Source organism: Panthera onca, chromosome A2 (genome assembly GCF_046562875.1).
Source record: "Panthera onca isolate mPanOnc1 chromosome A2, mPanOnc1 haplotype 2, whole genome shotgun sequence".
NCBI classification, from domain to species: domain Eukaryota; kingdom Metazoa; phylum Chordata; class Mammalia; order Carnivora; family Felidae; genus Panthera; species Panthera onca.
Window position 1 is genome coordinate 163344029 of NC_138340.1, and position 20095 is coordinate 163364123.

The following is a 20095-nucleotide window of genomic DNA, read 5'->3' on the forward strand; positions in this document are numbered from 1 at the left end:
TGGCTGGCTCGGTTGGTAGAGCATGGGGCTCTTAATCTCAGGGTGATGAGTTCAAGCCCCACGTTGGGCATGGAGCCTACTAGATAGATAAATAGATAGACAGGCAGATAGATGGATAGATTTTCCTCCTTCAGGCCCAGGAGGGTCAAGGTTCTGTTGTGCCTACTTTGGGGGCAGTTGTTACCTTATCTGCCCCTGGCCTCTGCAAGTTCCCTTCTGTTCTGGTTGTTGCAAAACCAACCCCATCAAACTTAGTGACAGAAAGTGATCACTTTGGTACGTGTCCCGGGTCCTGGGAGTCAGGAACTCAGACAAGGCAAAGAGAGGCAAGTAGTCTCTGCTCCTCAGCCAGGATGACTGGAAGGCTGGACGACTTGGCAGCCCAGTCATCTGGAATCATCTGGAAGCTTCCTTGCTCACATAAGGTCTAACAGCTGAGACTGGCTGTCAGCCAGAACTCCTACACATGGTCTCTTCATCTGGTCGCTCTGCGCAAGCTGGCTCGGGCTAGCTCCCAGGAGAGCACAGTACAAGTCCCCGGCATTTGAATGATCTTGCCTCGGAAGTCACACGGCGTTACCTGTTCCCCACAGGCGGCTCTGCTCCTGAAGCCAGCTCTGGAAAGCGGATGTGGCTGTACTTGGGGCTGGAAGGGTCCACACGGCCCTTCCGACCCTCAGTCACTAGCTTCCCCACCGAGGCCCGGGAGGGTACAGCGAACTGGCAGAAGATCTCTGTGTGTGTGCCCTGCGGCTGCCAGGGAAGCTGGGATGATGAGTGTCTGGCATTTTCTGCTTCGAGAGTCGGGGGGATTTTTGCCCCATAAAAGGGGTTCCCTAGATGTATGAATAAAAAACATATTAAGGTAGATGAAGAACTTTAGATGCTGAGGGGTTACTGAATCCAAGAGACGTCTGCTTGGTCCTGGGACCCAGAGAAAAGTCACTTCTGACGTGTCCCCGGAAACGATGTCGGAGTGTGCCCTCTCTGGGCTCCTTCCGCAGAATCTACAATTAAATGCAGTATACATTTCTCCCCTTTTTTGATGGGAATGGCATCTGCGATAAAATTTTAACTGCAATTTCAAAAACTGTTGTGGAACATTTTAATAAAGTGAGCGAGCAATTACAGATTCCGGAGTTTGGATGCATATAAAGGATACCTTCTTCTGTCATCTTTAAATTCAACTTAAAATCGGTGGAACCTGAAACAAAAGTGATAACAATGAGATAAGGTCTATGTAAATTATTCTGACATTGAGAAGCAAATTGTAACAAAACACCTTCAGATCACGTAAAAAGCAATAATGGACCCAGGCGAAGGGATACATTTTGAATAGAAGCTATGAATAGGTTTGGGGATTGTTTGATAATCCAGTTAATGAATCACATGAACACAAACACTGGAAAAGGATGTAACTTCTTTGCTAATTTGACAAGAAATGCTGACATTGACAAAGATAAAACTCGTACAGCACCACTTCAAGGAGGCTGTCCATGACGCCCTGATTAATAACTGTCATTAATTCAAAGGGGTTTTTTTAGTTTATTTTTTATTTTATTTTGTTTTTAACGTTTATTTATTTCTGAGAGACAGGGAATGAGCAGGGGAGGAACAGAGAGAAAGGGAGACACAGAATCCGAAGCAGGCTCCAGGCTCCGAGCTGTCAGCACAGAGTCCATCGTGGGGCTCGAACCCACAAACCGTGAGATCATGACCTGAGCCGAAGTCGGACGCTCAACCGACTGAGCCACCCAGGGGCCCCTAATTTGTTTGTTTGTTTGTTTGTTTGTTTATTATTTTTGAGAGAGAGAGAGAGAGAGGAGGGGAGGGGCAGAGGGAGGGAGAGACACAATCCCACATAGGCTCTGCACTGACAGAGCCCCAAAGTGGGGCTCAAACTCACAAACCATGAGATCGTGACCTAAGCCAAGATCAAGAGTCGGACACTCAACCGACTGAACCACCCAGGTGCCCCAATTCAAAATTTTAATTTTAAGATTAATCCCTGAGCACCTCCTGGCTGACAGCAAGGAACCTGCTTGGGATTCTTTCTCTCCGTCTCTCTACTCCTCTCCCTACTTGTGGCCGTATTCTCTCTCTCTCTCTCTCTCTCTCTCTCTCTCAAATTAAATAAATAAGCATTAAAAAATAACAACAACAACAAAACAGATTAGTCCCTGAGCAAAAAATAACTTGAAATGCACTGAAACCTTAAACCTCATATGTGAAACTCAATAGAGATTTCCTCGAATGTGGAAAAAAAAAATCCTTAAAATTTATAATAATTACTATCAGCAACGCACTGCAAAGTTGTATTGCTAAGGGTCCAATCAGGAGACAGAAACCGCACAGCAACTTGCACAAGGGAAGTTTAACATAAAGAATTAATTTTAACATGGGGTTGGAGTAATAAGGGATTGGCTAGGAAGAAGTAAAGAGGGTTCTTGGGGCGCCTGGGTGGCTCAGTCAGTTAAGCGTCTGACTGCAGCTGGGGTCATGATCTCCTGGTTCCTGAGTTCCAGTCCCATATTGGGCTCTGTGCCGACAGCTTGGAGCCTGGAGCCTGCTTTGGATCTCTCTCTCTCTCTCTCTCTCTCTCTCTCTCTCTCTCTCAAAAATAAATCAATATTAAAAAGAAGAAGAAGAAGTAAAGAGGGTTCTTGAAGAACGCAGGCTGGGGAGACCCAGCGAGTGTCCATCACCCAGGGTGAGACGAAGCACCCGCGAAGACGTCCCTCTGCAGGACTGAGATCCAGGCCTTGATTGGAGACAGCGTGGCTCGCTGCCCCGCAGAGAAGTCACTGAGGTGCCAGGTTGGCCGCACTTGCTGGAGATCCGCTGCCCGGGGTGCCAGAGGACCCTCCACCGGGAGGCGTCCTATCTCAGAACTCGCCCCAAAGCCACAGGAGAGGACGCCAGGGGACGCTGATCACGGGCTACAACCCCCCACTCCCGCCACCAGGTGAAGCTGGCCCCCCGGGGGACGCCAAGGGAAGCTCCTGGCTGCGGGGAAATTTTAGAGCCGGGCGCTGCACACACCACACAGGCTGTTGGAACGCAGACACCCAGACACTTCGGAAGCTGCTAGTCGCGGGAGGAGCCTCACGTGCTACGGGAACCAGGAGAGAAACCCTTCTCCTCCAGCGGCCCTCTAGCGCCCTCTCCTGACAAAGGTTAACACCCAACAATTGGCGAACCAATTTTTCCAGGACCCACCCCCCCACCCTAATTATCAGAAAGCGGACCGCGAAGGGGTGTCAGGGGCTGAAATGCTATCCAATTTCTCTGGTAAGAGTGTCTTCATTTGAAGAGTTAGCCAAAGGACTTCTACCCAAAAACTGTTAAGAAAAAAATCTTAGAGAGGTGTAGATGGTTAATAAAGATGTTTTCGTTTTCTGGATTTTATGATGTCTTGTGGTATCTTTCAACTTTTAAAAATTTGTAATGTTAGGGGGCCCTGCGTGGCTCAGTCGGTTGAGCGTCCGACTTCGGCTCAGGTCATGATCTCACGGTTTGTGGGTTCGAGCCCGGCGATGGGCTCTGTGCTGACAGCTCGGAGCCTGGAGCCTGCTTCGGATTCTGTGTCTCCCTCTCTCACTGCCTCTCCCTTACTTGTGCTCTGTCTCTCTCTCTCAAAAATAACTAAAATGTAAAAAAAAAAAAAATTAAAAATTTGTAACATTATTTTTTTCATTCTGAGTAAGTACTTTCATTCCTAATATCGTATTTGTAATAATTGTCTTTTTTTTTTTTTTTCATAAAGGGCCTTCCCAAGTTACATTAGTTTCAGGGCCCCCCAGACTGGATCTGCCCTTGCCCATGGGAAAAACTTCCAAGCTGTTTTTATAAGTGTTGCTCATCAAGACCCATGTCAGATCTCAGCTTCCTTTGAATACTTTAACTAAACTGATAACTTGGCCTCTCGGTAAATTGCTGTGGCGCTAAAGGGGGGAAATGCTGGGTTTTCTATACTCTACATGCAACACTTCTGAAACCAGAGGTGTGGGTTGTCCACACCAAGCAATTCTCCAGTTCTCTGCCACACCAAGCGGGTGTCCTACGTTCAGTCCAACGCGGGCCCTATCTCCCTGGATAGAGCATCACCTCCCACGGGTGAAGGGCTCCGTCCCACAGGACTGTGCCCACCCTACTGCACGCACCAGCCCCACTCCAGGTTGCCACCTGTTTGAGACTGACTGGCTTTAAATCAGAGGTTCCCGGGGCGCCTGGGTGGCTCAGTCGGTTAAGCGTCCGACTTCAGCTCAGGTCACGATCTCGCGGTCCGTGAGTTCGAGCCCCGCGTCGGGCTCTGGGCTGATGGCTCAGAGCCTGGAGCCTGCTTCCGATTCTGTGTCTCCCTCTCTCTCTGCCCCTTCCCCGTTCATGCTCTGTCTCTCTCTGTCTCAAAAATAAATAAACGTTAAAAAAAATTAAAAAAAATAAAATAAATCAGAGGTTCCTACCACCCTTTCCTCAGGTTGGATAACTTGGTAGGATGAGTGAGAGAAGTCAGGAAAAGAGTGTACTTACTAGATTACCAGTTTATTAAAAAGGGGTGAACTCAGAACAGCCAGATTGAAGAGATGGGTGGGGCTACAGGGAAGAGGAACTGGGCTTCCATGCCCTCTCCAGACAACTAAAGAAACTAACTCCCCAGCACCTCCACATGCTCAGTAACTCAGAGGCTCTATGAACCCCTTCAATTGGGTTGTTGTTGTTGTTGTTAATGGAGGCCTCATGTCATGGGCTCCATTGATGAAAGCACTGGCCATTAGTAATTAACTCAACTTCCAGCCCCTCTCCCCTCCCTCCTGGAGGGTGTGTGTGTGTGTGTGTGTGTGTGTGTGTGTGTGTGTGTGTGCTCGCGTTATGTGTGGCTGAAGGGCCAACCCTCTAATCAGGAGGTTGGTTCCCTTGGCAACCAGACTCCATCCCGAGGTTCATCCTGGAACCCCCCCAGCCCCAGCCATCTCCTTCATATACAAAAAGGCACTTGTCACTTCAGAGATTCCAAGGTTTTGGAAGGTGCCTACCAGGAAGTGGGGCAGGGACCAAATATATATTTCTTATTATGTCAAAGGCACTTTTTTATCTGTATGTTCATTGGGTACCTAGCCCACGCCACTGTCTATTTTTATTTAACTAAAATTTCTTTCTAGCTTCACACAAATGTGTCTCCTTTTCCTGGGATGTGCAGAGAATTCTCGATCTCCTTCACAGCAACGGTCACTTCCTACTTTGGATTGTCAACTCGTAGAGGGAAGAGGTCATTTTATTTATATATGTGAACTTGAACTTGTAGCAGCATTCAATAAATGTCAGTTGCATGAAGTAAGAGAGTCCTCTTGCCTCCTTTATTAGATTATAAGCTTCTTGAGGACAGGGCTAGGATTAAAGTTGAGGGAACTCAGAGAGGTCATCCAGTCTAACCCCTGGGTACAGGGTGGGGAAATGAGGCCCGTAATAGGGCACATCCTTGAGACCCTGAGGGCAAGGCCACACGGTATCATCTTCAATTTCAGTGTTCTATCCTTCGTGGTGGGTGTGTGTGTGCGTGTGTGTGTGTGTGTGTGAGTGTGTGAGATGGGGTAGGAGGGCAGAGATGGAGAGACAAGTGGAGCTAAAAACCCCCCGGGCCCCAGTGGCTGAGTCAGGCATCTGTCCTTCTCCCCATTCTTGGCACAGGTAAGTGTGTCGGGAACAGAACCCCGAGAGTCTATTGTTTAAACAGGGGAGTGGGGGCACCTATTTGTCTCAGTCAACGGAGCATGTAACTCTTGATCTCAGGATTGAGTTCGAGTCCCACTTTGGGGGTAGAGATTACTTCAAAATAAAATCTTAAACAAAATAAAACATAAAAATGGGAGCGGTTAGGGACATGTAATCAAAATCTTCCAAAATTCCTGACAATTTCAGTAGCGGGCTGGGGCCTGGGTCTTAGCGATAGTTCTTTTTTTTTTTTTTTTTTTTTCAATTTTGTTTCACATTTTTATTTATTTTTGAGAGAAAGAGACGGAGACAGAACACGAGCTCGGGAGGTGCAGAGAGAAAGGGAGACACAGAATCCGAAGGAGGCTCCAGGCTCCGAGCTGTCAGCACAGAGCCAGATGCGGGGCTCGAACTCACCAGCGGTGAGATCATGACCTGAGCCGAATCGAACACTTAACCACCTGAGCCACCCAGGCGCCCCCCAGCGATAGTTCTTAAAAGGGGGAATTAATGGGTGAAGAAGCAGAAACTTAGAGAAAAAAAACTTAATATTCTTCATTTTCTCTCAAATTGTTGTTCGGGCATACAGTTTCATGAACAGAGTATGAAGAGGTGTGTATTTCTCAGATGTGCCCACTCTTCTCAGCTTAGATATTATCAAACAAATGCCAGTCTAACAGCAAGCCAATCATTTCTTAACATGGTTAATTTGTGTTTCTTTAGTTACTGGGTGGGTTGAACATCTTTTTAAATGTTTGTGGGTCCTCTGAATACTTTTTGGGAAAATCCTGTGGTTGGTTGTTATCGTTGGTGCTTAATAACAATAATTCAATGGAGTACATTTTAAGTGAAAAATGTTTAATGTTTATTTTGAGAGAGAGAGACAGGCAGACAGAGCATGAGCAGGGGAGGGGCAGATAGAGAGGGAGACACAGAATTTGAAGCAGGCTCCGGGCTCTGAGATGTCAGCACAGAGTCTGACGTGGGGCTTGAACTCCCGAGTCTCGAGATCATGACCTGAGCTGAAGTTGGATGCTTGACCCACGGAGCCACCCAGGTGCCCCCTTCTTTAAATTTTTTAAAAGAGAGAAGTAGGGGCACCTGGGTGGCTCCATGGGTTAAGCATCCAACTTTGGCTCAGGTCATGATCTCAAAGGTCATGAGTTTGAGCCCCACATTGGGCTCTTGGCTGTTAGCACAGAGCCTGCTTGGGTCCTCTGACCCCTCTCTCTCTGCCCCTCCCCCACTTGTGCTATCTCTCTCTCTCTCCCAAAATAAATAAACATTTAAAAAATTAATACATAAAAATAAAGGAAAGAGAGACGTAGAAGGTGGATTCTACTAGTGGATGGCCGCCTCCCAGTAGATCATGGAGAATCATGCTTACACATAGCAGGTACGCAATAAACACGTAGCAGATTAATGGACCATCATCAAGGATCCTGCTTGGTGAGATGTGAGGGGTACCATTCTGCCCTGCTTTTTCTCTCCCGATTTATGCTGGGCTTGGGTAGGGGAATGAAATCTCTTCCTGCTTTGGTGGGGAGGGGAGCCAAGGTGGAGATAGGACACAATGGCCCAACATGAACAGGTGTGCTAATCCTACCCGGCTCAAGTTTTGTAGCGATGATCCCAGAAAACACACCGGGAAGGGTTTGGCTTGTAGAACCTGGCCCTTTCAGCTCTTGCTAGATACTTCTCTTGAGCTGCGAGCCAACACAAATCTGAATCTCACCACGAGAGGGGGCCCTAAACTCAGGATGATTCTGAAGTTTGGTCAGGAGCTGTCTTCAAAGTTATCCCTCAGAAATTCTGATTTTCCACCTAAAATATTTCCTCACAAGTTTAAGTGGCTGCAAGAAATGCAACTGCCTGTCTAGCGTAGTTATACCTATTTTTAAAAACTCTTGGCTATATATTCAGTGATATGTAAATATCAGCAATTTGATATCCACGATTTAAAAAATACACAAAGTTTGGGGCACCTGGGTGGGTCAGTTCGTGAAGCATCTGACTTCAGTCAGGTCATGATCTTGAGGTTCATGAGTTCGAGCCCCGCATCGGGCTCTGTGCTGAAAGCTCGGTGCCTGGAGCCTGCTTCAGATTCTGTGTTTTCCCCTCTCTCTGCCCCTCCCCCATTCTCACTCTGTCTCTCAAAAATAAGTAAATATTTTTAAAAAAATTTTAAATACATAAAGTTCTTTTAACTATTCATTTTTCTTCATAAACTTGTCTTTCCATCACCTCCCTCCTCATCTAATTTTTTTCCTTAATTTTTCCAATAATGAAGAAATTCCCTCATCTAGTTTTATCCTAATAGAATATATGTTATTTAGGGAGTCTTCTTTTATGGATTGTCCCTATCATACTTCTCAGCAACAAAGATATAAATAAAAATATTTTAAAAATTTTATATCCTATGATCATGAGTCTCTAACTACTGAGAAGTCTCTTCTGGTTAGAGTATCATTGTTATCATGTGTATTTCATTAAATCAACATAAATATGTTGCCAATTTGATAACTAATTGTTAAACAGAAAAAGTAATTTTTTAAAATGTTTATTTTTGAGAGAGAGAGAGAGACAGAGTGCAAGCGAGGGAGGGGCAGAGACAGAGAGGGAGACACAGAATCTGAAGCAGGCTCAGGCTCCGAGCCATCAGCACAGATGCCTGATGTGGGGCTCGAACCCACCAGCCACGAGATCATGACCTGAGCCAATGTCAAACACTTAACAGACTGAGCCACCTAGGCACCCCTAAAAAGTCAATTGTTATTGGAAATGCCCCTCTTAATGAGGTGAATGAGGTCGTTTGTATTTTCCAATCTGCTGGAATAAGTCACATTGCTAACCAAACACACTCCTATTTCCACTGCTTGGAATGGATTTTGGGCTCTGCAGCCAACACTGGCATGAGAGTGACAGTGTGGAGGCACTGATTAAAGCCTGGATGAAAGCCTCTGAGCAATGTCCCCTGCGCACGTGAATTCGGTTACATTGTCTACGTGTGAAAGCACACTAGGACAAAATTTTCAAGTGGCTAAAATAAAACTTGACTTGCTCCTTCATCCCTCGTCTAGGTAGTCCTCAATCTCCATAAATTACGTTAGTGTTTGCATCCATTTTTTTCTCACCCTTAACTGCCTTTAGCCAGGTGTGTACCTCTTTCTACCTGAACCATGGCAATGACGTCCAGACCCCTCTAGTCCTTCCTGCACATGGTGATCAGACCGGTCCTATTTATGCCTCTTGTATCCTACCTCTCTTTTGCCAACAAAACAAAACAAACTTTCTTATCTCCTAGAATATGAAGTCTAGACTTCTGTGGCTGTCATTCAGGGCTCCCTGGGATGTCCATTTCTGCCCTCTTGAACGTCACAGCCCGTTCTCTTCCAGTATCCTCTCCCAGTCTGGTGGGCCTCCCTCGCCATGATTATCTCACAAATTGCAGTTTCTTTGGACCAATGGGAAGTCCCTCTTGGTCAGGTCCTCTCCAGGAGAGTTGGTTCCTTCTGGTCTGCCCCTGTCTTCATGTAAGGGGAAGGGCATGAGACAAGGTATTTCTTTGCTCACGCCGTGTGCCAGAAATAGATTCATCCTGATACTTGCGGAGCAATCAGAGAATAGAGATTTCAAATAAACGTTCCTAGGGAATTATTATATATTAAGAATGTTTACTAAGCATCTGCTGTGTTTACCACTGTGCTAGGCACTGGTGACAGAAATAGAAATTTAAGATCCAGTCTGATGAGGGACGGTAAGGCAAGCTGAGGGCTAAGCGCAAGCTAGCATAACCCCCTCCCCGCTCTTGGGATCTGTGTGATACTCCTCAGGCCCTCCTGGCTGCCCAAGAACAAAGGAAAGGAAAGAAAACAAACGGTTAACTGACAGAGATCACAGGCCTGCAGGACCTGAGTCTTTACCTGTTTACAAATGTCTTAGTAAATTACAAGAAAAAGGCAATCTTATCAATAGCCTCATGTCCAGAAACTCCCCGCTGTCTCAATGTTAATGCATTGCTAGAGGGAAAAACAACCTTAGCTTGACAATAGCTAAACCTCCAGTAATCTGTGAGTCTTTAATAGCAAATGGAAACCACGTTAAGAAACTTCCTCTTAGGGGCGCCTGGGTGGCTCAGTCTGTTAAGCCTCTGATTTAGGCTCAGGCCATGATCTCATGGTTCGTGAGTTTGAGCACCACATTGGGCTCTGTGCTGATAGGTTGGAGCCTAGAGCCTTTCAGATTGTGTCTCGTGTGTCTTCTTCTCTGTCCCTCCTCCACTTGTGCTCTGCCTCTCTCTCTCTCTCTTAAAAATAAACATTAAAAAATCGATTTTAAAAAGAAACTTCCTCTTCACTTTACCTCCCCTAACCCCATAGTATATAACCACTCTTCACAAGCCCAGTGCAGCTCTTTCTGCCCACGGGTCCTGTCCCTGTGCTCTAATAAAAGCACCTTTTTGCACCAAAGACGTCTTCTAGAATTTTCTTGGCCGTCAGCTCTGAACATTCATCACCCCAAACCTCATCATAGTCTATCTTCCCTCAAAGAGCTGATCATTTACTTGGGGAGACAAGAATTCCACACATTAAGAGTGGCAAATAAAATAGTATAGAACCAAATGCAAAACGAACCTGTTATCATTTGTGATAAACTATTTTCCTATATTTTCACTTAAAAATTTTTAAAACAAAAGTAACACATACTTGTCAAAATGAAATGTTTTGAAGTATAAAGAGTAAAAGTGAAAGTCCCTATTCACTCCCTTCTCAATCCTTCTTGGTGAATACCCTTCTAGACTGTTCTCAATGGTCTTATAGATAAATATACATATGTAAATGCATATATACACATACACAGTATTTTGAATAGTGTCATCATAGACATATTGTTCTGCAACTTATTCTTTCAATTTTATACCTTCCCCTGTCCTACATATGTGCAAATCTACTCTGTTCTTTTTTTTTTTTAATTATTTTTTTCTTTTAGAGGCAGAGAGAGTGTACAAGCCAGGGAGAGAGAGAATCCCAAGCAGGTTTCACACTCAGTGGCAGAGCCCAATGTGGGGCTTGATCTCATGCCCCTGGGATCATGACCCGAGCTGAAACCAAGAGTGGGATGCTCAACCGATTGAGCCAGCCAGGCTCTCCACTACTCTGTTGTTTCTTTTCTTTCTTTCTTTCTTTCTTCTTCTTTTTTTTTAATGTTTATTGATTTTTGAGAGAGAGAGACAGAGTGTGAGTGGGGGAGGGTCAGCGAGAGAGGGAGACACAGAATCCGAAGCAGGCTCCAGGCTCTGAGCCATCAGCACAGAGCCCGACGCGGGGCCTGACCCCAAACCTGAATCCATGAACCATGGATCATGACCAGAGCTGAAGTCAGATGCCCAACCGACTGAGCCACCCAGGAGCCCCAACTCTGTTGTTTCTAATGGCTGCTATCGTGTTCCATAGCAAGAACATCCTATTTATTTCTCCTTGCCTTCTATTGATGAACATTTGGTTTAGTTTTAATTTTTCCTTATTAGAGTTACATTGTATTCAAAATCGTGCAAATTCATCCATATGTGTTCTGCAAAAAACAAAAACAAACACAGGAACAAGGAAGCAATAAAAACAATGAGTAAGCATTAGTCAAGAATGTAAACTCTGGAACCAGACTTCTTGGGTTCAAACCCTTATCTGCCACTTATTAGCTGTGTGATCTTGGGCAAGTTCCTTAACGTCTCTGAGCCTCACTTTCCTCATTTAGAAAATGGAGGTTATAACTGTGTTTATCTCATCTAATACGGTTCTAATCTCATCTATAAGGTTCTAATACGGATTAAAGGTTCTAATACGGATTAAAGGAGCTAATGTGTGCAAGATATTTAGAACAGTTCTTTCTTGGCACAGAGTGAGTGCTTAATAAAAGTTAACTATTATTCTATTATTATTATTGTTAAGATATACATAGTAGGGTGTGTCTGGCTGGCTCAGTCAGTAGAGAACACAACTCTCGATATCAGGGCTATTAAATTCAAGCCCCAAGTTGGGTGCAGAGATTACTGACAAACAATATCTTAAAAGAGAGAGAGAGAGAGAGAGAGAGAGAGAGAGAGATACAGAGTAGATGAGCTAGAGGAAAACTTATTAAATATAGCTACAAGTCACAAATAGTTTACCATTATTTTTTTTTAATTTTTTAAAATGTTTTTATTTATTTTTGAGACAGAGAAAGACAGAGCATGAGCAGGGGAGGGACAGAGAGAGAGACACAGAATCCGAAGCAGGCTCCAGGCTCCGAGCTGTCAGCACAGAGCCCGATGCGGGGCTCGAACTCACAGACTGTGAGATCATGACCTGAGCTGAAGTCGGATGCCCAACTGACTGAGCCACCCAGGCGCCCCAGTTTACCATTATTTAAAAGTTATTCTGGCTAAAAGAAGGGAATGGGATGCATCTATATTATTCCATTTGCAGCTCAAGAGACACTGCGAAATATGGCAGAGAGTCCAAGTTAGGCCCTGTTCCCTTTGCTTATTTTATTTTTATTTTATTTTATTTTTTTTATCTTACACAACGTAAATTTATTAACAGAAAACAGTAATTTGAGGAGTGCTGTTCACGGACAGAGACAATGGCAACCTCCCTGCCTGCAGGTACTATCAGAGGGGATGTGGGTGATGTCCTCAATCTGCCCGATCTTCATTCCTGAGCGGACCAGGACTCACCTCTAGCCCCATGTCCAAGGTCTCGGTCCTGTATCCCGCTGTGGCCCCATCCTGGGCAGCCAACATGGCAGCATACAGAGAGGCCTCATTTCCATTTCCTTGCCAGAAAGATTGGCGACACGGACAGAAGTGTCACTGAAGGACGCAAAGATGTGGCGGGCACCAAATATGTTTTCCCCTACGGCCCCCTGAGGTCCAAGGCTGAGGACCTACTCTTCCTTCCTTTCCTTCCCCTTGCCAGGTGCCATGTCGGCCCATCTTTTCCAGACTCTGCCACTGGAAGAAGCCCCTGTTCTCTTTTCTTTTCGACTTAGCTTTTGAGCCAGGCGATAGTACGATTACAAACAATCCGAACGGTCCCTCTAAATCGTGAGACTTGCGATGTAACAAAACTTAAAGGCATTTTTGTGGATGTGCTTTCGTGGACCCAGAGACATTGGGCTAAGCCTGTCTAGCGCTTCGGGTCTCCCTGGTAACAGTGCTTATTAGGTCAGGCTTGCACCCACCAGTTCTGGGGAAGGGTGGCCCTTCCCCACAAGGCTGAAGCGGTTCTCTGGCAGAACAACCTGGAAAAGCAGGAACAGACTCTGACGCTAAAGGGGCAGTAAAGCCATCAGCACTTGGGGCCACTGCACATCCCTCCAGTCCAGCTTCTATGAGGTCTGGTGGTGTCACCAGGAGACCGGTGGTGATGATGAGGGAAACAAAGGCAAGAAATATGTGGTTTAAATTAAATTCCCTTACAGCCTGCAGCCCGCTAATAGACGCCAGAGACTTGTAGCGTGTAACACTCCCCAAGAAATTTATGGCTGCCTTAATGCCTTAGTATTTACACTTCCTCAAAAATTAAAAGCAACCTTATTTTGACAGTAGCTAAATCTTCAGGGTCCTTTGACACCTTGCTTTCAGCATCCAGAAATTCTTTGGAGACCTATGTTATCTATAACTCCCCTCCACAAACTCAAAATATACAATAAGTCTTTCCCACACCCGCAGCTGCTTTTTCTGCCCATGGGTCCTGTCCCTGTGCTTTAATAAAATCAGCTTTTTGCACCAAAATAAAAAACAAAAAACAAAAAACAAAACAAGCGAACAAAAACCAAAAGAGTCTCTAGAATTCTTTCTTAGCGTTTGCTCACGAACTCCACCTCAAATTCCATCAGTGTCATCCAGAGACCAGGGAGAGGCTGAAGTTTCCGTTGTTCTTATTCCCATATGAACCATGACAATAAATCCTCATATTTTGAGATTCCTGTGTGCGTCTGATCCTTGACCCCAACAGGTCTAACTCAGACATAAACAAACCGTTTTATAAATAAAAATATGTAAATAACCAGGAAGCAAGCATGGGAAGGCGTTCACTCCCCTGGTATGAAGCATAATGAACATCATAAGAACTATAAGATGCCTCCTTTCCCCTCCTCCTCATCTCGCCTCCTCTTTCCCCTGTTCTTCTTTCATTTTCCTTGAAAGAGGGCAAATTGCAAAAACCATAATATCTAATTCTGTTGAAAAGGTAAAGCCATAAATTTATCAGTAAGTACAGGAAGTCTAGAATTTGTACCTTTTATGGAGTACTCTACAGGAATATCACTGAACAAAAGAAAACAAAACAAACAACTACTAACAACCACAACAGAACACCCTAAATATAGAAAAAGATTTACATCAGAGATGACCTTCACCATTATAAATAACGAATAATTAGAAACAACCTTGTGGCTAGTCTTCCCGAGTCAAGATCTATTTTTTTTCTTTCTCTCTCATTGTAATGGAATCCTTCCCTGACGTACATGGCGCATGGCTATCCAGATGGAGTTCTACATTTCCCAGCCTCCTTTGCGCAGGTGCAACAATGTGACCAAGCACGGGGCCAATGGAGATGTAAGGCGGGAAGCATGTGACTTCCGATTGAAGCCCCCTTCACCTTTTCCCTTCTCTCTGCCTAGAATGTGGACGTAGTCATGAGCGAGCAGGTGCTCCGCAGAGGTGGGCAGGATCCTGCAGATGGCAGAGCAACGAGATGGAAAGAGCCTGCGTCGCTGAGCCATGGAGCCACCGTATCAGCTCTGGGCTGTTAGACAAGCAAACAAAATTTCAATTTCTCTTGAGTCTGTTCCAGCTGGCAAGTCTGTATCCTAATACACATGCAAATGACCCACAATAGGAGATGATGGGCTGATCTGTTGTATTTCTACTTGCTGAGATATTAGGTAGCTGTTGAAATTATATTTATGAAGGTATGAAATAATAATTAAAACTCTTAAACTATATTAATTTTTAATTTTTTTTAATGTTTATTTGTTTTTGAGACAGAGAGAAACAGAGTATGAACGGGGAGGGTCAGCGAGAGAGGGAGACACAGAATCTGAAACAGGCTCCAGGCTCTGAGCCGTCAGCACAGAGCCTGACGCGGGGCTCGAACTCACAAATCGCGAGATCATGACCTGAGCCGAAGTTGGACGCTTAACCGACTGAGCCACCCAGGCACCCTAAGCCATATTAATTTTTAAAAGTACGGTTAAAAATTGCATACGTGGATTTTTAATATATTGAGGAAAGGCTCTGATTAAGAAACAGATACTGGGGCGCCTGGGTGGCTCAGTCTGTTAAGCCTCTGACTTGGACTCAGGTCATGATCTTGCAGTTCACGAGTTTGGGCCCCACGTCGGGCTCTGTGCTGAGGGCTTGGAGCCTGGAGCCTGCTTAGGATTCTGTGTCTCCCTCTCTCTCTCTCTGTCCCTCCCCGACTCGTACTCGGTCTCTCTCTCTCTCTCTCTCTCTCTCAAAAATCAATAAAACATTAAAAAAAAGTTACAAAAATAAATAAATATTGAAAAAAGTTAAGAAAAAAGAAAAAGATACTGGAAATATTTACACTGAAATGTCAACAATGGTTATAGTGTAGGTAATGAAACATCAGGAGATTTATATTTATTCTTCCCTCACTTTATGATTTAAAATTTTCTAATAAGAGAAAAATAAGAAAAATTTGTTAAGTGGTACTCCCAAACTATTCAGCCAGTCTTCTCTTCTCCCGGGACTGGCTGCCCCCAGGCTTGGCTTTTTGTGCAGGTAACATAGGCATCAGCAAGTGGAACAGGGAAGGAGGAGAAGGGCTCCTCTCTTCCGGCTCCCCCCACAGGCTCCCTTGCAAGATTATTCCTGATGACAGCAATTCCATTACTAACATCTCTTCACTATCAACCTCTATGGCGGCTATCCAATCCCTCCTTTGGGGGTAACACACTAAGTATCTGACGCATTAGGATGAATCACTTAGGCTGGAGCAGATTCGTAATTCGTGCCTGTGAGGAGGTGGGCATGGGTGGAGGGGTGGAGGTAGGAGGGCAAAGAAGGGGTGGGTAGGGAACAGCAAAAGGTAGTATCATCAACCTAAAGCTTTGCCTAAATGAGTCACTGAGCCAGATGCTGCTGTCTACTCAACGTCCACTCTCCTCTTCTTCCTGATGACCAATTTTTTTTTTTTGAGGGGTGAGGAATGATTCCCCAACATGCCTTGCAGGTAGTGGCTATTTTTTTCTAGTCGAATGACTCTCCGTTTTAAAAAAGTTTTTTTTGTGTTTATTCAATTTTGGAAAGATAGAGACAGAGCACAAGCAGGGGTGGGCTCGGGGGGGGGGGGGGGGGGCAGGGAGACACAGAATCCAAAGCAGGCTCCAGGCTCTGAGCTGCTAGCACAGAGCCCGATGCGTGACTTGAACTCACGAACTGCGAGATCATGACCTGAGCTGAAGTTGGACACTCAACCGACTGAGCCACCCAGGCGCCCCGACTTTCTGTTTTTAAAAAGTTTCCATGTTTATTGTATTTTGGGGTTGGGGAAGGGCAGAAAAAGAGGGAGACACAGAATTTGAAGCAGGCTCCAGGCTCTGAGCTGTCAGCACAGAGCCCGACGCGGGGCTCGATCCCACAAACCGCGAGATCACGACCTGGGTCGAAGTCGGCCGCTTAACCGGCAGAGCCACCCAGGCGCTCCAAGTCTAGTGACTTTCTAGTGACGTTTTTTTCCAGTCTAGTCAGAAACGGAAGGGGTGGGGCTTCTGGAAAAGCTATTGTTTTCCTACTAAAAACAGACTTAGCTGACACACGCTTTTCATTCTTTGCGCTCCCCCTTCTCCTTGTCTGGACCACAGACACAGTGTCTGGAGGTGCGGCCGCCATCTTCTTCCAGGGCATAAAAAGCGTTACAAGGTGAGTTTCAGGATAAAAGTAAAATCACGATTCCCACGCAGAGATACACAAATGAGCACGTGTTCAAGATTTTGTTGAACTCGACAACAAAACAGGGAACAAGGCAGATGTTATAACCAGCTCAAAAGAGGAGCCAAGAAGCACACACTCCTATGAAATAAAGGAAGGTGAAGGCGAGCGGGACGTAGAGGTGAAACTGGTCCCCCGCAGGGTGGGAGGTGAGACAGTGCAACTTCTACCTGAAAGGGTAGAATTTGCTTCGTTACAGACAAGAAGTTCGCGATGCTATTCGTGACCTTCGATTACAGCTGGGAAGGAGCGGCATGGAATCAGTCTTATCAGCTGGAAGACTGTGCCACAGGTAGTGCAGTCTTCCATCAGAGTGCACGTTTTTCCTCGAGTGACATCAGCTCTGGACTACAGACCTCTGGACTCCTTTTTTTTTTTTTTAATGTTTATTTATTTTTGAGAGAGGGAGAGACAGAGCACGAGCGAGGGAGAGGCAGAGAGAGAGGGAGACAGAGAACCCAAAGCAGGCTCCAGGCTCTGAGCTCAGAGCCCGACGCGGCGCTCGAACCCACGAACCACGAGATCGTGCCCTGAGCCGAAGTCAGACGCTCAACCGACTGAGCCACCCAGACGCCCCTAGACCCCTTCTAAGCGAGAAAAACAAAACCCTATTCGCTTAAGTGACAGTTAGTTTCTGCTAAATGCACCTGGCCACAATGCTGACAGATTCAGCCGAATTTAACACAATTCAGTTATTAGGAAAATGCCAAGAATCCTAATCCTTGGGAAACTACAGGTGATATGAAATAACCACAGCAAGGTAGAGGGATGACAAGGACAGTCTTTTCAGACGTAACGGTATTTCTGAGGGCTTTCTCTAGAGGTGAATAACAAAGATACCTGGTTTTGCCTTTCTTATTTCGCCAGTAGTCCATCAACAGACGGAGTGTCCGCTCTCGGGTGCGATGGAGCCGCTTGCAGGCAGATCAAGGTTTCCACTCACAACAGCTAGAAAAGCCAGATGGAAGCGTCAGACGTCACCCCAGATCGTCAGCTGACTTCAGAAACAAGCCGGAAGATAATGGAAGGGCATCTTTAACGTGCTGAAAGAAAACACACCCGTCGGATTAAAACTTCCCCAAAGTTTTAGACAATAGGCTTTATTTAGAAAACAGGATGGTAGAGAGGTCTGATTTTACCTTTTTAACTGCCATGCATCCTATCGATTTGTAATGATTTTCTGGAATCAAGTAAAAAAAAAAAAAGTAGTTTAGCATTCCGTGGAAGTTTCTCAAACCATAAGCCTACAGCAATGACTACCTATTCTCCGGTCTCCGTGTTTGCTTTTAGTTTCCATTCATCCTTGGACTTAAAATCACAAAACTAATATTGTAGATCAAGTTCTCTTTGACGTTAATAATAGGTTAAACGACAAAACACAGATTGTTGTGAACTTAGTTCAATAGTATAACTACCATGGTCCGCTTTATTCATCATCTCTGCCTTTCCTCCTTTATCTTTTCAGAGCTGGAACATCACCTACCCACCTCTTGGGATGATCAGAGGTACCTGGGTTAAACATTTGGGAGCAGAACATGCTAGAAATTCGAAACCAGGATGCAGAACTTGTGGACTACATGCTTTCAGAATGATTCTACCTGGGTCGGGCGGGCCACCAAACCCCTTCTGGCAGTGACTGAGACCCAGCCTCCGCATTTCACAGGGAATCGGAGTAACTCTCCTATTTTACATTTTCAAAATTTCTTTCAGTTTCTCTCATCTTCCAGGGGGATTGAAATGATGTATTTCCAATCAGGTGGGAACAAAATCTCCCTCCCCACCTGCTTGGTTTCTTTGTCCTTCTATGTCTCCCTCCCCACCTGCTTGGTTTCTTTGTCCTTCTATGTTTTTCTCATCCAGCTAGGATGCTAAATAAAATGACCACGTCTCCAAATAAGATGATCAGTAATTAAAAACCTACCAGACAGAAAGTATGAGTCATCATTCAAATTCCCTGAAAATTCCTATTTATAACCACTTCCTTCAAATTCTCATTTATAAATAGAAAAATCAAGAATGAAGTGGTTTTCTTTTTTTTTTTTTTTAACGTTTACATGAAATTTCACTGTCCTATTAAGGATGTTTGAGGGTTTTCTGATTCCACTCCAGCAAAAGTAAAATCACTTATGCAGAAGTTGCTTGATTCCTTGTTACTATGAAACCCATGGCAACAAAAATACAAACACAAATTAGGAAGAATTCGTCATCCTACGAAATTGCAGTTGAAGCCACTAAATGTCAGCGTTAGGAATAACAGAAAGGAGGTAGGGTAATAAAATACAACAAGAATGATGCAAGTTGAATTACTGGGTAAAAGGGAATATGCGTTTCGATTTTGATAGACTGTGCCACATTGCCCTTGCAGGTACGAAACAGGGTACCTATTTCAACACAGTCTTGCCATCACAGGCTATCATGTTATTTTCCAGTCTGATAGGCACAAGGTGGTTTCTTGGTGTAGTTTTATATTTATCTCATTGTGAGTGAGGTTAAGTAATGTGTCATACGTTTATGAGCCACTTGTATTTCCTCTTCGGGGAATCATACTGCCAGAGCCTTTGCCCAGTTTTCTATTTTGGTCCTTTTCCTATTGAATTGTAAGAGCTCTTTATATACCAAAGAGATTTGTCTTTGGAAGCTCTCAAGCCGCACGCCATCACAATGCTAGAGCAAGTCCAAGGATGGTTTTGGGATTCGGACAGGAAGGGCCAAGGGCCTCAACCGAGAAAACTTTCTGCCGTCTGAGATTTACTCCTATGTTTCATTTCCGGGTTCTCCTATCAAAGGCTCATCTACCCATCGCTCAACGCTCTGTCAGAGCCTGTGCTCAACCCCACGTTCCCAGAACATTTCACAAGTTGCCGTTAATTTTTATGCACACTTGTCTTATTTTCTCACCTAGACATGAGGACAGAACCCAGACCATAAACTTTATTTGCATTTACCACATTGCTGGGCAGAGACCGGCTCTCCATCGACCATTGAGGTTGCTAGTGCGATGGATACCTGGTTAGCAGGGCCAGGGTCGGGGGGAAGCGCCAGGGCAACCAGCCGATAAGTTTCAGGTGAAGCAACCTAAATGTCACCCTGGGCGGAGGCCCGACGGAGACAGGGAAGAAAACCCTGGCGTTTAGGGGGACAACCTGTTTAGTCCGGCCTAGACCGAGGGGGAAAGGGTACTCCCTGCCAGGTCCGCTGGTCTTTTTCAAGGCTTTAGGTGAAATGAAGCCAGGCGCAATTTCCTCTGAAGTCGAGCAAACGGGGCCGAGCCTGCGGCCGGGCCGGGACACCACTTCCACCCGGACGGAAACGGCCCCGAGACTCCAACGCCCCGGCCTAGGGTCCTCCCATAGGCCCCGCCCCCTCACCCGCCACCCTGCCCCACCC

At 45.3% G+C, this 20095-nt stretch overlaps 1 long non-coding RNA gene across 1 annotated transcript; it reads right to left on the reverse strand.

Moving 5' to 3' along the window:
• Positions 1 to 1081: 1081 nt before the first annotated feature.
• On the reverse strand, positions 1082 to 20050 carry LOC132679684 (uncharacterized). Its single transcript, XR_009610273.2, has 4 exons — positions 19654 to 20050; positions 17848 to 17888; positions 17549 to 17751; positions 1082 to 1204 (listed from the first exon to the last, which is right to left on the reverse strand). It is a non-coding gene; the product is annotated as an uncharacterized LOC132679684 (long non-coding RNA).
• Between the last annotated feature and the right edge of the window lie 45 nt (positions 20051 to 20095).